The sequence below is a fragment of the Heterodontus francisci genome, chromosome 3 (assembly GCF_036365525.1).
Source record: "Heterodontus francisci isolate sHetFra1 chromosome 3, sHetFra1.hap1, whole genome shotgun sequence".
NCBI classification, from domain to species: domain Eukaryota; kingdom Metazoa; phylum Chordata; class Chondrichthyes; order Heterodontiformes; family Heterodontidae; genus Heterodontus; species Heterodontus francisci.
In genome coordinates this window covers 40,650,132-40,671,956 of record NC_090373.1, presented here as the reverse complement: position 1 = coordinate 40,671,956, position 21,825 = coordinate 40,650,132, and the positions used below count along the sequence as shown (strand labels likewise).

Sequence of the window (21,825 nt, the reverse complement as noted above, 5' to 3'; positions counted from 1 at the left end):
TTTCTTTATCCAGAGAGTGGTAATGTGGAACTCGCTACCACAGAGAGCAGTTGAAGTCAATAGTATAGATGCATTTAGGGGGAAGCCAGACATGCATAGAGTAGCCTAACCTACCTGGGAGTTGGATTGGATCTGCAGGATACAGTTGGGAGCAGCAGAGCACCTATAAATAAAGCCTGGGGATTGGAGTGTGGCCCAACCTACCTACTAGGCGGAGTGGACCTGCGGGAGACAGTCGGGAGCAGCGGAGCATGTATAAATAAAGCCCGGGGAGTGGAGTAACATGATATTTAGGAAGGGCAGGAAGCTAGAAAAAGGTGGAGAGGTGGCTTTGTTAATTAATGATGGTATCAGCGCAATAGAGAAGGATGACCTAAGTTCAGGAAACCAGGATGTAGAAGCGGTTTGGATAGAGATGAGAAATGCTAAAGGCAAGAAGTCACTTGTGGGAGTGGTGTACAGAACCCCTACAGTAATCACATGGTAGGACAAGGTATAAAGGAAGAAATAATGGGAGCTTGTCAGAAAGATACGGCCATAATCATGGGGGATTTTAATCTGCATATACACTGGAAAAATCAGATGGGCAAAGGTGGCCTAGATGAAGAATTCATAGAATGTTTTCAGGATAGTTTCTTAGAACAGCATGTTCTGGAGCCAACCAGAGAGCAGGCTGTACTAGACCTGGTATTGTGCAATGAGATAGGATTAATTAATGACCTCATAGTGGAGGTGCCCCTAGGCAGCAGGAATCATAATATGATTGCATTTTACATTCAGTTTGAGGGAAAGAAGAGTGGTCTAAGACTACTATTTTAAACTTAAATAAGGGCAATTATGAGGGCATGAAAGCAGAGTGCTGGTTTTTACACAGACAATGACTCTCAGTGTCTTTTGATCATCACTATTGACAAAACCTAACTGAATCAGGGAGCACTCCCATTGTCTCTCTATTCAACTGTCTCTCAGAATGCAAATATGCAGCCATGTTTTCAGTCATTCAGCTTTGTGGTCTTTTTAAACAAGTTATGTTCAATGTCTGGTAAAAGTTCAAATAGTGTTCCATATGACAAAATTAATATGTTTCCATTTGGCAGGCGTGGTTTCCGTCACAACACAGAATAGATACATTCCAACAAGAAAAATAAATTCCAAGGGGAGGACCCACCATCTATGGTTAACTAAAAGATTAAAGATAATATCAAAAGTAAAGAAAATGCATATAATTGCACAAAGATGGGAAGCAGGTCAGAAGTTTGGACAGAATATAAAAATCAGCAAAAAATGACTAAAAGATTAATGAGGGAAAAATTAGTATGAGAGAAAGCGAGCTAGAAATATAAAAAAACAGTAAGAGTTTCCATAGATATTTAAAAAAAGAAGAGTTAACAAAGTGAGCATTGGTCCTATAGAAAGTGAGTGGGGAATTAATAATGGAAAATAAGGAGATGGCAGATGAATTGAACAGACATGTTGCAATGGTCTTCACTATAGAGGTTACAAGAAACATCCCAGAAATAGATGTAAATCGGGAAATGGAAGGGAGGGAGGAATTCAAGAAAATTACAATCACCAGGGAAGTGGTACTGAGCAAATTGTTGAAACTGTGGGCTGACAAGTCTTCGGGTCCTGATGGACTTTATCCTAGGGTCCTAAAAGAAGTGGCTAGTGAGGTTAGTTGATGCATTGGTTTTAATTTTCCAAAGTTCCCTAGATTCAGGGAAAGTTACATTATATTAGAAAATAGTGAATGTAACTCCTTTATTCAAAATGGGAGGGAGACAGAAAGCAGGAAACTACAGGCCAATTAGCTTAACATCTGTCTTAGGGAAAAAGTTAGAAGCTATTATTAAAGACGTTATAACAGGGCACTTAGAAAAATTCAAGGTAATCAGGCAAAGTCAACATGGTTTTGTGAAAGGGAAATCATGTTTAACCAATTTATTGATGTCCCCCTCAGTGACATCATCTGACAGCACCGCATTACTTTTCACAAGAATGCTGACGACGCTTGCTCATTCTTGAAGAAACTGCAGATGAGATATGTTGTGTTCCAAAACTGGCATTCAGTCTGGCCTCCGAATACACGTAGATGGGTCACTGGGATGTTTTATAACAGTTCTTTTCAGGCAACATTGAGAATTAATTTTTCAGGCTTTTCTTCAAAGACAGGAGACGAGATGAGTTGACACAGTGGACTTCTCATGGTCTTTTGGAGAGGTGTTGGAAAACTGAGCTGTGTTGTGGTCTTCTCTCCTTCCTTGGGAATTCTCTTCTCTCCTTGGAAGTTCTCTTCCTTTTTATACAGTTCAACACCAACTCAAAACAATTCAAAAGCGAAACCGACAACAGGAGGTCGACCTTTTGACCTTCATCAATCTTGACCTGTCACTGCTTCGTAAACACCTTCTCTAGGTGTCCAAAGTTCTCTGTTGTTTATTGAGCTGGAAGTCAAGTGGTTTCCCGGAAAGCCTTGCTTTCCTCACAAGACCTCTCAGTGACTCTTTTAAAAAAACATTTCCAGGGACAGTTTTTCAAAATCAAATCAAAGTCAAATGACCCTCTTTGAAAACCCCAAAGTTTAACATTTCTTCAATCGTTTAAAAATGAATCCTCAAAAAATATATTTAACAAAACATAGAGGCATTTTCGTAACATCAGCCATGATCTTGTTAAATGGTAGAGCAGGCTCGAGGGGCTGAGTGGCCTACTCCTGCTAATTCGTATGTTTGTATGATTGTATGAGCTCCTTGTACTTATTGTTGGAGGTGAGGGTGGAGGGGACAGGGAAGTGGGGTTTAAGATGACGGTTTGCAGTAGAGAAAAGCTGGGTATTATCTTTGCATTCCAAGATGATCCTGGAATAGTTTTAGCAGATGAGAGTAGAACCCGATAGTGTTTTAAGTGGCATAAATGTTGTGACGAATGGAGGGCCGAAGGCTAGTGAGTTGAGATTTTGAAAGAGCAGTTGTAAGTGAATAGGGGGATAGTATTTTTCTGGGGACAGATACAGAATGAGGTAGAGTCGGGGTGTGGTAGGGGGATATGGGTAGTGAGTGATACAAGGAAGTGATCAGAGATGGCCTTATCTGTAACTGATACGCTGAGGCTAGCAAGACCACATGAGATGGCAAGGTCGAGGGGTGGCTGTGAAGAGGAGTTGGATAGTATACATGCAAGCACAGATTCAGGGAGGATAAAAGGCAGTGAACTCAGAAGAGAGAGAACATGATGAGTTGAGAACTAAATGTAATATCTCCAAATTTGCAGATGACACAAAACTGGGTGGGAGGGTGAGTTGTGAGGAGGATGCAGAGAGGCTTCAGGGTGATTTGGACAAGTTGAATGAGTGGGCAAATGCATGGCAGATGAAGTATAATGTGGATAAATTTGGGGTTATCCACTTTGGTAGCAAAAACAGGAAGGCAGATTATTATCTGAACGGCTATAAACTGAGAGGGGGGAATATGCAGTGAGACCTGGGTGTTCTCGTACACCAGTCGCTGAAGTTAAGCATGCAGGTGCAACAGGCAGTAAAAAAGGCAAATGGCATGTTGGCCTTCATACCGAGAGGATTCGAGTACAGGAGCAGGGGTGTCTTGCTGCAATTATACAGGGCCTCGGTGAGGCCACACCTGGAATATTGTGTGCAGTTTTGGTCTCCTTATCTGAGGAAGGATGTTCTTGCTATAGAGAGAGTGCAGACTGATTCCTGGGATGGCGGGACTGACCTATGAGGAGAGATTGAGACAGTTAGGATTATATTCGCTGGAGTTCAGAAGAGTGAGGGGGAAATCTCATAGAAACCTATAAAATTCTAACAGGACTTGACAGGGTAGATGCAGGAAGGATGTTCCCGATGGTGGGGGAGTCCAGAACCAGGGGTCATAGACTAAGGATACAAGGTAGCCTTTCAGGACTGAGATGAGGAGAAATTACTTCACCGAGAGAGTGGTGAGCCTGTGGAATTCGCTACCACAGAAAGCAGTTGAGGCAAAACATTATATATTTTCAAGAAGGTATTAGATATAGCTGTTAGGACGAAAGGGATCAAAGGATATGGGGGGAAAGCGGGAACATGTTACTGAGTTGGATGATCAGCCATGATCATAATGAATGGCAGAGCAGGCTCGAAGGGCTGAATGGGCTACTCCTGCTCCTATTTTCTATGTTTCTATGTGATGGACATTGAAATCACCGAGGATGAGAATTTGCTTGGCGCAGAGGATGAGGGAGGAAAGCAGTGACGATATCTCGGTGAGAAAATTTTTATCATATTTGGGAGGGCGGTAGGGAATGATGATTTTGAAAAAGAGGTATGAGGAGTGGAACAAGGTGAGATGCTTGAATAAGGAGAAAATGCCAGAGGAGCAGGGGGTCAGATGTGATTTGGTGATAAGTGCCACACCGCCACCACGACAGTGTGGGCGGGACAAGTGGTGGAAGATGTAGCTAGGCGGGGATGTTTCATTAAGTGGCAAGATGCTCCTCAACCAATCAGCCACAATAAGTTTATGGATGGCATGGGGCTTGTTCACAAGTGAATGGACACTCTGGAGGGCGATGTTTAGAGGAGCGGTGAGAGCTGATCTACTGGCAGAGCCCACAGACTGAGTAAATTGGGTTTATACTCTCTGGAGTTTAGAAGAATGAGAGGTGATCATATTGAAACATACAAGATTCTGAAGGGGCTTGACAGGGTAGACACTGAGAGCTTGGTTCCCCTGACTGGAGAATCTAAAACACAGAGGCACAGTCTCAGGATAAGGGGCTAATCAGAGCAGAAATTCCTTCATTCAAAGGGCTTTGAATCTTTGGAATTCTGTACCCCAGAGGATTGTGGATGCTGCATCATTGAATATATTTAAGGCTGAGAGGGACAGATTTTGGTTTCAGGGAACCAAGGGATATGGGGATCGGGCGGGAAAGTGAACTTGAAGCAGATCAGACATGATCGTACTGAATGGCAGAGCAGGATCGACAAGCTGAGTGGTCTACTCCTGCTTCTATTTCTTACGTAATGTTAAGGATTGGTACTGGGAGTAAGGGGCACACGGAGAGAAGACTTTAATGGAGTGAGACGTAGTCAGAATGTCAAGGTGGGAACGTTCCATCAGCGAAGCTAAGTGATTGGCTGGTGAACATTTTTTCTCCTTTTTTTCCCTCTTATCTAAAGTAAAGAATTTAAATTGGGGTTAGTATAACATTAATTGGAATAATAATAAGAATTTTCTCAGGAAATTCATTAGTAAGGTTTTATTCGTAGTATTAAGGTTTACCAACAGTAGTGAAGGTTATTAGCAGTGAAGCTTAGTTGTAGTAGGGTTTATTAATTATAAATTAATTAAGAAAAATGAATTAACACATAATAAGGATGACAGGGCAGGTGATGTGTTGCTGCTGCACTATGTAGGAGCTGATGGACGGCAGTGAGATCCACAGCAAATACATCTGCAGTAATTATCCAACTCGAGGAGCTTCGGCTCAAAGTCACTGAGCTGGAGACAGAGCTACAGACACTGTGATGCATCAGGGAGAGGGGAACGTTACCCGGACACTTTGTTCCAGAAGGCAGTCACACCTCTTAGGATAGGGTCTTCTGATCTAGTCAGTAGTCAGGGGCAGGAGGGTGTGATTGAGCGAGGCAGCTAAGGGGATCGAGAAGGCAGAAGTGGAGGAGCCTCAGCTCTTGCAATTGTTCAACAGGTCTGAGTTTCTTCCAGCTTGTATGGATGAGAGCGAAGGCCATAGAGTGGATGAGCAAACTGACTATGGCACCGTGATAGAGGAAGTCATGCAAGTGGGGGGAGTTAATAAGAACGTAGTGGTAATAGGGGACAGTATAGTCAGGGGGCTAGACACAGTTCCCTGTGGTCAAGAGTGAGAGTCTAGAAGGCTGAGTTGCCTGCCCAGTGCCAGGTTTCGGGATATCTGCTTAGGGCTGGAGAGGACCTTGCCGTGGAAGAGGGAGGATCTGGTTTTTGTGGTCCACGTGGGTACAAACGATATAGATAGGACTAGGAAAGCAGTTCTGCATAGGGAGTATGAGCAGCTAAGGGCTAAATTAAAAAAGCAGAACCTCAAATGTAATAATCTCTGGGTTATTTCCTGAGCCATGAGCAAATTGATGTAGGGTAAATAAAATGAGATAATTAAATGTGTGGCTCAATGATTGGTTAGAGAGATCTACCCCTGTCCTACTAAAATAAAAGCAAAATACTGCGGATGCTGGAAATCTGAAATAAAAACAAGAAATGCTGAAACCACTCAGCAGGTCTGGCAGCATCTGTGGAAAGAGAAGCAGAGTTAACGTTTCGGGTCAGTTCCGAAGAAGGGTCACTGACCCAAAACATTAACTCTGCTTCTCTTTCCACAGATGCTGCCAGACCTGCTGAGTGGTTCCAACATTTCTTGTTTTTATTTACCCCTGTCCTACTGATTGTCTGTCAGTCCCGACCTAACCCCAGCCTGCATCTGGACACAGGAACCCAGCTTGTCCTGCCTAGTCGCAGCAGTGCAAAGAGATGGCCTCCTCCTGCTATACATGCAGAAATAACACAAACTAGTGCGTTGAAATATGCATAATGAGATGGGAATGTGTGGTGTACAAATGGTGACTTGACTGACATTGATTTGGGATAGCAACACTTCACCTTCTGTTAGTTTAGTTGTGATGATTGGGGCCATCCATTAGCCTGAGTGTTGGTACAGTCACTTTATGTGATAGTGCCCCCATTAAATTGTTGGCTACAGAGAAACAAGGAATGGACAGAAGGTGAGTACTTAGAAGGTAATTAATCTGCAGGGATGGTGAGTTCTTTAAAACGGTAATCTTTTAAGAGACAAGGTGCAGTAAGCAAACAAACCCAGTGCTGTGTGAGGAGCAGTAGAAAATGAGGCCCAAGGTTGGTTAGAGAGACACGGTCATGATCAGTTCATTCATGCTCTCCGGGAGCTCAAAAGGAGAGGCTGCTTTTGGAATATGACTGTCCTAGTCCCTGATGTTGCACAACGTATGAAATAATAAAGGATATTTACTTTTAAAAATTAAAATAAAACCCACAAGGACTGCCTAAGTGCATGAGCGGAAACAGAAGGGTTTTATGAGCTGGTGATTGGTAGGCAATGTACCATGTCACACACTGGCATTGGATTTGGGCCTGGTGGCAGGTTCACCATTCTTATCGCCCTCATTGTTATCTCCGCTCACCCTTATCATTAGCGTTCATCTGACTGGGACATCCCTTTATCTCTGCTTAGAGAAGAGCAAGCCTTGTTTCTGTTCTGGCAGGCAATGCAGTCAATGCACAAGCTGCTTATTCCAGTCCTGAGCTGAGAGGGAGGACTCAATTGTGGAGTGTCATTCACAATGCAGTCCGATTCTCCTGTTCTTCTCTGGATTTACAACAGATCCTTCATTGAAAGTGATTTTCCTTCTGGAATTGTAGGCACTGATAGAGTTAGGGGTGAATTTTACAGACCCCCTGCCACTCGGTGATAGGAGACCCATCTCAATATTTAAATTCATTTAAATAAAGGAATTAATTACTTACCTGTTCCCGCTGTCCGCTCCATAGCGATATTGCTTCTGGTGGCTAGTACTCCCGCGCTTTTGGATCCCAGTCCAGGGATCCAATGCGGAACACTGGTGAGGAGGGGGGAGCAGCTAAGTTTCTCTATGCGGCAGAGGAGGGAGTGTGGTCAAAATTATCTGTTTGTAGGGGATGGTAGGAAGGGGTAAAGTTTAAAGTTTATGTACTTGGGGGTAGGAAAGGTCAGGTGGGCAGGGGAAGTGTTTTGGAGGGGACAGGTGAAGTAATTAATTTTACAGTTATTGGGGGGGTTGGGAGAGGGGCAGTTTAAATGGATCTAATTTTCTTTATTGCATTTACCTTAAAAATTTTTAATCAAATTGAAGGGCTCAAAGACCTTTAAAAGTGATGCCAGTGCCTGCATAAAAGCTGCTGACGCCATTGCCAGGGGTGCACTGGATGGACCACCCCATCCACATCCGCCCTGGCCATTTAAATGAGCTGACGCATTTAATATCGCGGCGGCTCTGCGACGCGCGGTCTGCCCATAGTTTCCGTCTGCCGCCGATTTCGGCAGCAGACATGTAAAATGCATCCCTTAGTCTCCAGTGGAAAGAGTTGATGACTCTGGGGAGAAAAGTATCAACTGTAGGATTTTGAGGGAGATTTCGGTCTGTCTCCAAGTGAAAAAAATGTTAATAAAATTGAAAAATGTGTGAAAGTACATTTGATCATGTGATCTGGCCAGTATTTGTTCCTCATCCAACATGTAAAAACAGCTTTTCTGGTCATGATCACATTGCAGTTTGTGGGAGCTTGCTGTGCACAAATTGGCTGCTGTGTTTCCTAAATTGCAACAGTGACCACACATCAGAAGTGTTCAATTGGCGGTGAACACTTTGGGAGGTCCTGAGGTGCAACCAGCTTTTATGACATGATAAACCTTATTTTGATCCTTAGAAATCTAAATTTACACAGTATTACATAGAATATGCAGCACCGAAACAGGCCATTAGGCCCAACCGGTCCATGCTCCACTTGAGCCTCCTCCCATCTTTCCTCATCTAACTTTTTTATTTATTTAGAGATACAGCACTGAAACAGGCCCTTTGGCCCACCGAGTCTGTGCTGACCATCAACCATCCATTTATACTAATCCTATATTAATCCCCTTGCCCTCTCACGTCCCCACCTTCCCCGACCACCTAACCTATACTAGGGGCAATTTATAATGGCCAATTTACCTATCAACCTGCAAGTCTTTGGCTGTGGGAGGAAACCGGAGCACCCGGAGAAAACCCACACGGTCACAGGGAGAACTTGCAAACTCCGCACAGGCAGTACCCAGAATTGAACCCGGGACCCTGGAGCTGTGAGGCTGCGGTGCTAACCACTGCGCCGCTTAGCATCATAAACCTCTATTCCCTTCTCTCTCCCTCATGTGTTTATCTAGCTACCCCTTAAATACATCTATACTATTCACCTGAACCACTCCCTGTGGTAGTGAGTTTCACATTCTCACCACTCTGGGTAAAAAAGGTTCTCCTGAATTCCCTATGGGATTTATTAATGACTATCTTAGATTGGTGGACTCATGCTTTGCTCTTCCCCACAAGTGGAAACATTCTGTTTGTACTTGATCAAAACTTTATAATTTAAAGACCTCTATTAGGTCGTCCATCAGCCTTCACTTTTCTAGAGGAAAGAGACCCAGCCTGTTCATCTTTTCCTGATTGGTAGAACCTCACAGTTCTGCTATCATCCTTGTAAATCTGCTTTGCACCATCTCCAGTGCCTCAAGATCCTTTTGATTATATGGTGTACAGAATTGTACACGGTACTCCAGGTGTGGTCTAAACAAGGTTTGCTGCAAGTTTAGCGTAACGTCTTTGCTTTTCAAATCTATCCCTCGAGAAATAAACCCAAGTGCTTGGTTTGTATTATTTATGACCTTTTAACCTGTGTCGCTACTTTTAGTGATGGTTATACTTGTAATCCCAGATCCCTTTGCTCTTTTACCCCATTTAGATTCTTATTTTCCAAGTCATATGCAACAGTCTTATCTTTCTTGCCAAAATCTAATACCTCCCATTTATCTCTATTGAAATTCATTTGCCAATTAAATGTCCATTTTGCAAGTTTTTCATATCTTCTTGAAAGTTTTTGAGTCTTCCTCAGTGTTGACTTTCCCCCCAATTTGGTGTTATCTACAATTGTGCTTTTAGTTACAAAGTCTAAATTTAATATAAATTGTAAACAGCAGTGGTCCCTGCACAGAACCTTGTGGAATATCACTTCCCCGATTCTGTCACTCTGAATAACTATGCTTCACTCCCATTCTTTGCTTTCTGTCTTGCAGTCAGCTAACTCATCATTCTGCAACTTGTCCCCTGACCTGATTCATCAGTCTATGATGCGGTACCTTAGCCAAGGCCATTCAAAAATCTGGTTAAATTACATCTACAGCATTTCCTTTGTCTACTCTCTCTGTCACATCTTCAAAAGATTCAATGAGATTGGTCAAGCAAGACTTTCCCTTGTGAAATCTATGCTGACTATTTGTTATATTTATGGTTTCTGGATGTTCCTTGAGTCTCTCCTTTCTCACCCCTGATATTAAGCTGACCAGTCTATCGTTCCCTAATAGGTTCTAGCTCCCTTCTGAAAAATAGGTATAATATGAGCTATCCACAAGTCTTCTGGTACGACATCTTTCTCTAATGAATCATTAATATGTAATAATGCCTCTGCTATCACTTCCCTTGATTTTTTTCAAATGTGCAGTTGTAATCTGTCCAGACCAGCGATTTTATCCTCTAAGTCTGATTATTTAATATTTAAACTCTCTTTATTTTAAGTGCTGTTATCTCATTTCTAATCTCATCATTCGATTTTGTGTCCACCTGTCCTGTTTGCCTGGCAAATACTGAAGCAAAGTAATTATTTAATATTTCTGCAATTTCCCTGTCGTTGCCTGCTTATCAAGATCACAAATGACATCCTAGAGCTGCTCCTACCTGTTCCATTCTTATCTAAGTGTAGCCAGAGAATCACTTGTAATGACTTCTCTTCCTGCTGTCATACAGTTACCTCCGGTATCCCCCAAGGATCTATCCATGGCCCCGTCCTATTTCTCTTCTACATGCTGCCCCTCGGTGACATCATCCGAAAGCACAGTGTTAGTTTTCACATGTATACTGACGACACTCACCTCTGTCTCACCACCACCCCTCTTGACTCCTCCACTGTTGCTAAATGATCAAACTGCTTATCCGACATCCAATACTGGATGAGCAGAAACTTCCTCCAATTAAATATTGGGAAGGCTGAAGCCATTGTTTGCAATCCCGGCTCCAAACTCCATTCCCTAGGTACTGACTCCATCCCTCTCCCTGACAGCAGTCTGAGACTGAACAGGACTGTTCACAACTTTGATGTCATGTTTGATCCCAATATGAGCTTCCCACCACACATCCATGCCATTATTAAAGCCGCCTATTTCTAGGATCCTAACATCATTGGACTCTGCCCTTGTCTCAGCTCATCTGCTGCTGAAATCCTCATCCATGCCTTTTTTACCTCTAGACTTGACCATTCAAATGCATTTCTGGCTGGTCCCTTACATTCTACAGTCTCTGTAAACTTGAGGTCATCCTCTGCTGCACTAAGTTCCATTCCCCTATCAGCCCTGTGCTCACTAACCTACATTGGTTCCTGGTTCAAGCAATGTAAAAGTGTCATCCTTATTTTCAAATTCCTCCATGACCTGTCTCCTCCCTAACTCTGGAATCTCCTCCAACCCTACAACCCTCTGAGTTATCTGCACTCCTCTAATGCTGGCCTCGTAAGCATCCCCGATTTTAATCACTGGTCACTGTGCCTTCTGCTGCCTGGGCCCTAAACTCTGGAATATCCTCCCTAAACCTTTCTGCCTCTCTAACTCATGTTCCTCCTTTAAGTCTCTCCTTAAAACCTACTTCTTGGACCAATCTTTTGGTCACTTGCCCTAATATCTCCTTTTGTGGCTCTTTGTCTGATTTTGTTTGATAATGCCCCTGCGAAGCACCTTGGGATGTTGTACTATGCGATATAAATACAAGTTGTTGGGATATTATCCTGTCCATCATTAAATGGCATGATTCCCATTAAGACTTCCATTTGTTTATTTGTGTGTCTGTCAAATATTTTACTCTCCTGTTTTATATTCCTTGATAATTTAATTTCTTTGCCCTAATTGTTTTTTCTCACTTATTTTCAAATCTCTTTGTACTTGCCCTTGTCTTGCTGTCCCCTGTTCCCTCCATGTATTTAGTGCATGTCTCTTTCCTTCTCACCAGTTTGTGTTTGGGTAAGGCTTGGGGAGGGTGGGATTGGGTGTACGGCTCCGGTAAAGATGTCACAGGCACGATGGGCGGAATGGTCATCTTCTGTGCTGTATGACTTGTCATAGGCCCATCACCCTCTGGAACAAACATGTGCATCAGAGACACCCTTAAAAGAGGCACTTGCTAAGTTCCTGAAAGGATATTGCTAGTTACAGGACTTAGTAGTCAGGTTAGATTGTGACGTGTCCTGCTGGAGCCTCAGGGTGTTGGCAGAGTAGTTGCCCAGTGGATTTCCCTGAATTGGCAACGGTTCTTTCCATTCCAAGAGATAGCGTTAATGTGGAAGAGAGGTGGCAGTGTGTGAGGTTATACTGTCTGCTGAATGGGGTGAGCTTGATGCACCTGATAGTCTTTATGTACGTTGTTGTAGCAGACTGGGGATTGAGTTGAGGTCTGCCTCGTATGTGGATCAGAGAGTTCACACAGTCAATAGCTGAGCCGAAGGGCAATACAGTGGCATTATGGTTATAATACTGGACTAGTAATCCAGAGACTAGGACTAATAGTCCTCCAGGCGCGTATCCATTGTCTCTCGAGATAAGGAGGCCCAAAAGAAGGACTAATAATCCAGAGACACAAGTTCAAATCCCATCACAGCAGCTGGGGAATTTAAAGTCAGTTAATAAAATCAGAATGTGGAATTAAAAAGCTTGTATCAGTAATGGTGACCATGAAACTAGGGGATTGTTGTAAAAATCCATCTGGCTCACTAATGTCCTTCAGGAAAGGAAATCTGCCATCCTTTACTGCCCTCTGAAAGAGCCTAGCAAGCCACACATCCGTATTCAAGAAGGGAGGGGCAATAAATGCTGGCCTCACCAGCAACACTCACATCCCATGAATGAATAAAAACAAACTCATCAGTCTGCATCTGAAGATGAAGAGGGCTGTTCCCCTTTCTGGTCCTTATTCTAGTCTGCGCGCAAATCAGAAAACACACAGAAAGTTTGTCCAATTTGAGTCCACATTTATTTCCAGATTTCACATTGAAGTTGTGAATTAACGTGTCTTAATAAAGAATTGACAGACGGATAGGTTCCTGTCTGCTCCATCCAGCACATCCCACACAACTGCGATGCTTTTTCATCACAATACAGACTGACTCCCCACCCCACCTAAGACCATGTGATCTCCTGAGAGAGGCAAAAAACCAGACAAAAAATCCCAGGCCAATTTGGGAAAAAAATCTGGGAAATTCCTCTCCGACCCCCTAAGGCGATCGAAACGAGTCCAGGAGATCACTCTGGCCCTGATCAGCCACTACTTTCCAAGACAATTGCTTTTCCCCTTGTGATTTACTGACACCAACTCAGCACACTGCCTCAGAACCTAGTCTCCAACCATTGTCCTGGGAGTCGGAGACTGTTCCCATGCAGGCTCCACCCTTTTCACCACCGGTTGGACATACGAACATACGAATTAGGCCACTCGGCCCTTCGTGCCTGCTCCGCCATTCAATAAGATCATGGCTGAACTGATTACTCCACATTTTCACCTACCCCCGATAACCTTCCACCCCCTTGCTTATCAAGAATCTATCTACCTCTGCCTAAAAAAATTCAAAGACTCTGCTTCCACTGCCTTTTGAGGAAGAGAATTCCAAAGACTTACGACCCTCTGAGAGAAATAATTTCTCCTCATCTCTGCCTTAAATGGGCGACCCCTTATTTTTAAACAGTGACCCCTAGTTCTAGATTCTCCCACAAGGGGAAACATCCTTTCCACATCCACCCTGTCAAGACCTCTCAGGATCTTATATGTTTCAATCAAGTTGCCTCTTACTCTTCTAAATTCCAGCCGAAAGAAGCCTAGCCTGTCCAATGGTGTTGTTGAGTGGATTGGTGATGGTGAGTGGATTGGTGATGGTGAGTGGATTGGTGATGCCGGGTGTATTGGTGTCGGTGAGTCTATTGTTATCGGTGAGTGTATTGGTGTCGGTGAGTGTATTGGTGTCGGTGAGTGTATTGGTGACTGTGATTGGATTGGTAATTGTTAGTGGATTGGTGTTGCCAAGTGGATTGGTGGCGGTGAGTGACTTGGTGTCAGTGAATAGATTGGTGGCGGTGAATAGATTGGTGTTGGTGAATAGATTGGCGTTGGTGAGTGGATTGGTGATGCCGGGTGGATTGGTGTCGGTGAGTGGATTGGTGTCGATTACTGGATTGGTGTCGATGACTGGATTGGTGATGGTGAATGTATTTGCGTCGGTGAGTGGATTGGTGATCCCGAGTGGATTGGTGATCCCGAGTGGATTGGTGATGCCGAATGGATTGGTGATGGTGAGCATATTGGTGACGGTGAGCATATTGCAGACAGTGAGCGGATTGGTGATGCCGAGGGTATTTGTGTCGGTGAGTGTATTGGTGTCGGTGAGTGTACTGGTTAAGCCGGGTGGACTGGTTAAGCCGGGTGGACTGGTGAAGCCGGGTGGACTTGTGATGCTGAGTGGATTGGTGATGCCGAGTGGATTGGTGTCAGTGCGTGTATTGGTGAGGATGAGTATGTTGGTGTCGCTGAGTGTATTGGTGTCAGTGAGTGGATTGGTGATGCCAAGTGGATCAGTGATGCCGGGTGGATAAGTGATGCCGAGTGGATCGGCGTCGGTGAGTGGATTGGTGATGCCGAGTGGATTGGTGATGCCGGGTGGATTGGTGTAGGTGAGTATATTGTTATAGGTGAGTCTATTGGTGTCGGTGAGTGTATTGGTGTCGGTGAGTGTATTGGTGACTGTGATTGGATTGGTAATTGTTAGTGGATTGGTGTTGCCAAGTGGATTGGTGGCGGTGAGTGGCTTGGTGTCAGTGAATAGTTTGGTGTCGGTGAATAGATTGGTGTTGGTGAATAGATTGGTGTTGGTGAGTGGATTGGTGATGCCGGGTGGATTGGTGTCGGTGAGTGGATTGGTGTCGATTACTGGATTGGTGTCGATGACTGGATTGGTGATGGTGAATGTATTTGCGTCGGTGAGTGGATTGGTGATCCCGAGTGGATTGGTGATCCCGAGTGGATTGGTGATCCCGAGTGGATTGGTGATGGTGAGCATATTGGTGACGGTGAGCACATTGCAGACAGTGAGCGGATTGGTGATGCCGAGGGTATTTGTGTCGGTGAGTGTATTGGTGTCGGTGAGTGTACTGGTTAAGCCGGGTGGACTGGTTAAGCCGGGTGGACTGGTGAAGCCGGGTGGACTGGTGATGCTGAGTGGATTGGTGATGCCGAGTGGATTGGTGTCAGTGCGTGTATTGGTGAGGATGAGTATGTTGGTGTCGCTGAGTGTATTGGTGTCAGTGAGTGGATTGGTGATGCCAAGTGGATCAGTGATGCCGGGTGGATAAGTGATGCCGAGTGGATCGGCGTCGGTGAGTGGATTGGTGATGCCGAGTGGATTGGTGATGCCAAGTGGATTGGTGTCGATGAGTGGATTGGTGTTGATGAGTGTATTGGTGATGCCGAGTATATTGGTGTCAGTGAGTGTATTGGTGACAGTGAATGGTTTGCTGTCGGCGCCTGTATTGGTTATGATGAGTGTATTGGTTTTGCTGAGTGTATTGGTGTTGGTGAGTGGATTGGTGATGCCGAGTGGATTGGTGTCAGTGAGTGGATTGGTGACGGTGATTGGATTGGTGCCGGTGTGTGTATTGGTGATGCCGAGTGGTTGGTGATGCCGAGTGGATTGGTGATGGTTAGTGGTTTGGTGTCGGTGCATGTATTGGTGACGGCGAGCAGATTCGTGACGGTCAGTGTATTGGCGATGCCGAGTGAATTTGTGTCAGTGAGTGTACTGGTGTCGGTGAGTGTATTGGTGCTGGTTGGAGGATTGGTGATGCCGAGTGGATTGGTGATGCCGGTGGATTTGTGATGCCGAGTGGATTGGTGACGCTGAGTGGTTTGGTTTCAGTGTGTGTATTGGTGGAGTATATTGGTCTCGCGGAGTGTATTAGTGTCAGTGAGTCTATTGGTGAAGTCGAGTGGATTGGTGTCAGTGAGTGGATTGGTGATGCCGAATGGATTGGTGACGGTGAGCATATTGCAGACGGTGAGCGGATTGGGGATGCCGAGGGTATTGGTGTCGGTGAGTGTATTGGTGTTGGTGAGTTTATTGGTGTCGGTGAGTGTATTGGTGATGCCGAGTAGATTGGTGATGTTCAGTGGACTGGTGAAGCCGGGTGGACTGGTGATGCCGAGTGGATTGGTGTCGATAAGTGGATTGGTGTCGATGAGTGTATTGGTGATGCCGAGTATATTGGTGTCAGTGAGTGTATTGGTGACAGTGAATGGATTGCTGTCGGTGCCTATATTGGTTATGATGAGTGTATTGGTTTCGCTGAGTGTATTGGTGTTGGTGAGTGGATTGGTGATGCCGAGTGGATTGGTGTCAGTGAGTGGATTGGTGACGGTGATTGGATTGGTGCCGGTGTGTGTATTGGTGATGCCGAGTGGTTGGTGATGCCGAGTGGATTGGTGATGGTTAGTGGTTTGGTGTCGGTGCATGTATTGGTGACGGCGAGCAGATTCGTGACGGTCAGTGTATTGGCGATGCCGAGTGAATTTGTGTCAGTGAGTGTACTGGTGACGGTGAGTGTATTGGTGCTGGTTGGAGGATTGGTGATGCCGATTGGATTGGTGATGCCGGTGGATTTGTGATGCCGAGTGGATTGGTGACGCTGAGTGGTTTGGTTTCAGTGTGTGTATTGGTGGAGTATATTGGTCTCGCGGAGTGTATTAGTGTCAGTGAGTCTATTGGTGAAGTCGAGTGGATTGGTGTCGGTGAGTGGATTGGTGATGCCGAATGGATTGGTGACGGTGAGCATATTGCAGACGGTGAGCGGATTGGTGATGCCGAGGGTATTGGTGTCGGTGAGTGTATTGGTGTCGGTGAGTGTATTGGTGATGCCGAGTAGATTGGTGATGTTCAGTGGACTGGTGAAGCCGGGTGGACTGGTGAAGCCGGGTGAACTGGTGATGCCGAGTGGATTGGTGTCAGTGAGCGGATTGGTGTCAGTGAGTGGATTGGTGATACCGAGTGGATTGGTGTCGATGAGTGTATTGGTGATGCCGAGTATATTAGTGTCAGTGAGTGTATTGGTGACAGTGAATGGTTTGCTGTCGGTGCCTGTATTGGTTATGATGAGTGTATTGGTGTCGCTGAGTGTATTGGTGTCGCTGAGTGTATTGCTGTTGGTGAGTGGATCAGTGATGCTGAGTGGATCAGTGATGCTGAGTGGATTGGTGACAGTGAGCGGATTGGTGACAGTGAGTGGATTGGTGATGCCGAGTGGATTGGTGTCGATGAGTGGATTGGTGACGCCGAGTATATTGGTGTCAGTGAGTGTATTGGTGACAGTGAATGGTTTGCTGTCGGTGCCTGTATTGGTGTCGCTGAGTGTATTGGTGTCGCTGAGTGTATTGGTGTTGGTGAGTGGATTGGTGATGCCGAGTGGATTGGTGCCGGTGCGTGTATTGGTGATGCCGAGTGGTTGGTGATGCCGAGTGGATTGGTGATGGTGAGTGGTTTGGAGTCGGTGCGTGTATTGGTGACGGCGAGCAGATTCTTGACGGTCAGTGTATTGGTGATGCCGAGTGAATTTGTGTCAGTGAGTGTACTGGTGTCGGTGAGTGTATTGGTGCTGGTCGGAGGATTGGTGATGCCGAGTGGATTGGTGATGCCGGTGGAATTGTGATGCTGAGTGGATTGGTGACGCTGAGTGGTTTGGTTTCAGTGTGTGTATTGGTGATTATGAGTATATTGGTCTCGCGGAGTGTATTAATGTCAGTGAGTCTATTGGTGAAGCCGAGTGGATTGGTGTCGGTGAGTAGATTGGTGTCGGTGAGTGGATTGGTGATGCCGAGTGGATTGGTGATGCCAAGTGGATTTGTGATGGTGAGTGGTTTGGTGTCAGTGTATGTTTTGGTGATGATGAGTACATTGGTGTCGGTGAGTGTATTGGTGACGGTAAGTGGTTTGGTGTCGGTGCTTGTATTGGTGATGATGAGTGTATTGGTGTCGCTGAGTGTATTGGTGTCAGTGAGTGGACTGGTGTCGGAGAGAGTATTGTTGATGGTGAGTGTATTGGGAATGCCAAGTGGATTGCTAATGCTGAGTGGATTGGTGTTGAGTGTATCGGTGACAGTGAGTGGTTTGGTTTTGGTGCGTATTGGTGATGGTGAGTATGTTGGTGTCTCTGAGTGGATTGGTGTCAGTGAGTGGATTGGTGTCAGTGAGTGGATTGGTGTCAGTGAGTGGATTGGTATCGGTGAGTGGATTGGTTATAATGAGTATATTGCTGTCGGTGATTGGTTTGGTGATGCCGAGTGGATTGCTGATGCAAAGTGGATTGGTGTTGGTGAGTGTATTGGTGTCGGTGAGTGTATTGGTGTCGGTGAGTGCATTGGTGTCGGTGAGTGGATTGGTGATGCCGAGTGGAGTAGTGATGCCGGGTTGGTTGGTGATGCCGAGTGGATTGGCGACAGTGAGTAGTTTGGTGTTGGTACGTGTACTGGTGACGATGAGTTTATTGGTGTCGGTGAGTGTATTGGTGTCGGTGAGTGTATTGGTGATGGTGAGCGGATTGGTGTCGGTCAGTGGTTTGGTGATGCTGAGTTGATTGGTGATGCCGAGTGTATTGGTGACAGTGAGTGGTTTGGTTTCAGTGAGTGTATTAGTGATACAAAAACAAGAAATGCTGGAATCACTCAGCAGGTCTGGCAGCATCTGTGGAAAGAGAAGCAGAGTTAACGTTTCGGGTCAGCGACCCTTCTTCGGATGTATTAGTGATGATGAGTATATTTGTGATGCCGAGTTGATTGGTGACGGTGAGTGGATTGGTCTCGGTGAGCACTTTGGTGACGGTGAGTGGGTTGGTGTCAGTGAGCGTATTGGTGACGGTGAGCGGGTTGGTGATGCCGAGTGTATTGGTGATGCCGAGTGTATTGGTGATGCCGAGTGGATTGGCGATGCCGAGTGGATTGGTTAAGGTGGGTGGTTTGGTGATGATGCAGGTATTGGTGACGATAAATATATTGGTGTCAGTGAGTGGATTGGTGACAGTGAGTATATTGGTCTTGGTGAGTGCATTGGTGATGCCGAGTGGATTGGCGATGGTGAGTGGATTGGTGTCGGTGAGTGGATTGGTGTCGGTGAGTGGATTGGTGTCGGTGAGTGGATTGGTATCGGTGAGTGTATTGGTGATGGTGAGTGTATTGGTGTCGGTGAGTGTATTGGCATCTGTGAGTAGATTGGTGTCGGTGAGTGGATTGGTGATGCTGAGTGCATTGGCGATGGTGAGTGGATTGGTGTCAGTGAGTAGATTGGTGACGGTGAGTGGATTGGTGTCGCCGAGTGGATTGGTGTCACCGAGTGGATTGGTGTCAGAGAGTGTATCGGTGTCAGTGAGTGTGTTGGTGAGTCTAAGGGTGTCGGTGAGTGGATTGGTGATGCTGGGTAGATTGGTGATGCGGAGTGAATTGGTGATGCCGAATGGATTGGTGATGCCGAGTGGATTGGTGACGCTGAGCATATTGGTGACGCTGAGCATATTGGTGACGCAGAGCAGATTGGTGAAGGTGAGCATATTGGTGACGCCGAGTGAATTAGTGTCGGTGAATGTATTGGTGTCAGTGAGTGTATTGGTGTCGGTGAGTGTATTGGTGTTGGTGAGTGGTTTGGTGATGATGAGTATATTGGTGTCGGAGCGTGGATTAGTGTCGGTGCGTGGATTGGTGGTGCTGAGTGGATTGGTGACGCTGAGTGGATTAGTGTCGGTGAGTGGATTGGTGACGGTGAGTGGTTTGGTGTCAGTGCTTGTATTTGTGATGATGTATATATTGGTGCCGCTGAGTGGATTGGTGATGCCGAGTGGATTGGTGATGCCGTGTGTATTGGTGTTGGTGAATGTATTGGGGATGGTGAGTGGTTTGGTGTCGGTGAGGCTATTGGTGTCGGTGAGGCTATTGGTGTCGGTGAGGCTATTGGTGTTGGTGTGTGTATTGGTGTCGGTGAGTGTATTGGCGTCGGTGTGTATTGGCGTCGGTGTGTATTGGCGTCGGTGTGTATTGGCGTCGGTGTGTGTATTGGCGTCGGTGAGTGTATTGGCGTCGGTGAGTGTATTGGTGTTGGTGAGTGGATTGGTGACACTGAGTGCATTGGCGATGGTTAGTAGATTGGTGACGGTGAGTGTGTCGGTGAGGTTAAGGGTGTTGGTGAGTCTAAGGGTGTCGGTGAGTGTATTGGTGTTGCTGTGTGTATTGGTGTTGGTGAATGTATTGGTGTTGGTGAGTGGATTGGTGTCACCGAGTGTATTGGTGTCACCGAGTGGATTGGTGTCACCGAGTGGATTGGTGTCACCGAGTGGATCGGTGTCGGTGAGTGTATCGGTGAGACTAAGGGTGTCGGTGAGTGGATTGGAGATGCTGGGTGGATTGGTGATGCTGGGTGGATTGGTGATGCTGGGTGGATTGGTGATGCTGAGTGGATTGGTGTCAGTGAGTGGATTGGTGTCAGTGAGTGGATTGGTGTCGGTGCGTGGATTGGTGTCGGTGAGTGTATTGGTGTCGGTGAGTGTATTGGTGTCGGTGAGTGGATTGGTGTCGGTGAGTGGATTGGTGACGGTGAGTGCATTGGTGACGGTGAGTATATTGGTGTCAGAGAGTGGATTGCTGATGCCGAGTGGATTGGTGTTGGAGAGTCGATTGGTGATGCCGAGTGGATTGGTGATGCCGAGTGGATTGGTGATGCCGAATGGATTGGTGACGCCGAATGGATTGGTGACAGTGAGTGGATTGTTGTCGCCGAGTGGATTGTTGTCGCCGAGTGGATTGGTGACGGTGCGTGGATTGGCAACGGTGCGTGGATTGGCGACGGTGACTGGATTGGCGACGGTGACTGGATTGGTGTCGTTGAGTGTATTGGTGATGCTGATTGGATTGGTGATGCCGAGTGGATTGGTGACGGTGAGTGGTTTGATGTCAGTGCGTGCATTGGTGATGATGAGTATATTGGTGTCGCTGAGTGTATCGGTGTCACTGAGTGTATCGGTGTCGGTGAGTGGATTGGTGATGCCGAGTGGATTGGTGTCGGTTTGTGTAGTGGTGACGGTGAGTGGTTTGGTTTCGGTGCATGTATTGCTGTCGGTGAGTGGATGGGTGATGGTGCGTGGATGGGTGATGGTGCGTGGATGGGTGACGGTGAGTGGATGGGTGACGGTGGGTGAATTGGCGATGGTGAGTGGATTGGTGATGGTGAGTATAGGTGTCAGAGAGTGGATTGGTAATGACGAGTGGATTGGTGTCGGTGAATGTATTGGTGATGGTGAGTGGTTTGGTGTCGGTGCGTGTATTGGTGTCGGTGAGGCTTTTGGTGTCGGTGAGGCTATTGGTGTCGGTGAGAAGATTGGTGTCGGTGAGTAGATTGGTGATGGTGAGTGCATTGGCGACGGTGAGTGCATTGGCGACGGTGAGTATATTGGTGTCAGAGAGTGGATTGCTGATGCCGAGTGGATTGGTGTTGGAGAGTCGATTGGTGATGCTGAGTGGATTGGTGACTGCGTGGATTGGTGACTGCGTGGATTGGTGACGGTGCGTGGATTGGTGACGGTGCGTGGACTGGTGACGGTGCTTGGATTGGTGTCATTGAGTGTATTGGTGATGCTGATTGGATTGGTGTTGCCACGTGGATTGGTGATGCTGATTGGATTGGGGATGCCGAGTGGATTGGTGACGGTGAGTGGTTTGATGTCAGTGCGTGCATTGCTGATGCTGAGTGTATTGGTGTCGCTGAGTGGATTGGTGTCGCTGAGTGGATTGGTGATGCCGAGTGGATTGGTGTCGGTTTGTGTCTTGGTGACGGTGAGTGGTTTGGTTTCGGTGCGTGTATTGGTGTTGGTGAGTGGATTGGTGTCGGTGAGTGTATT

General features: G+C 46.1%; 1 protein-coding gene across 3 annotated transcripts in view; it reads left to right on the top strand.

Annotated features, from left to right (window-relative positions):
• Nucleotides 1-21,825, top strand: part of LOC137355859 (CUB and sushi domain-containing protein 1-like) — a 1,186,508-nt gene that overhangs the window by 966,090 nt on the left and 198,593 nt on the right. The window lies entirely within an intron of this gene.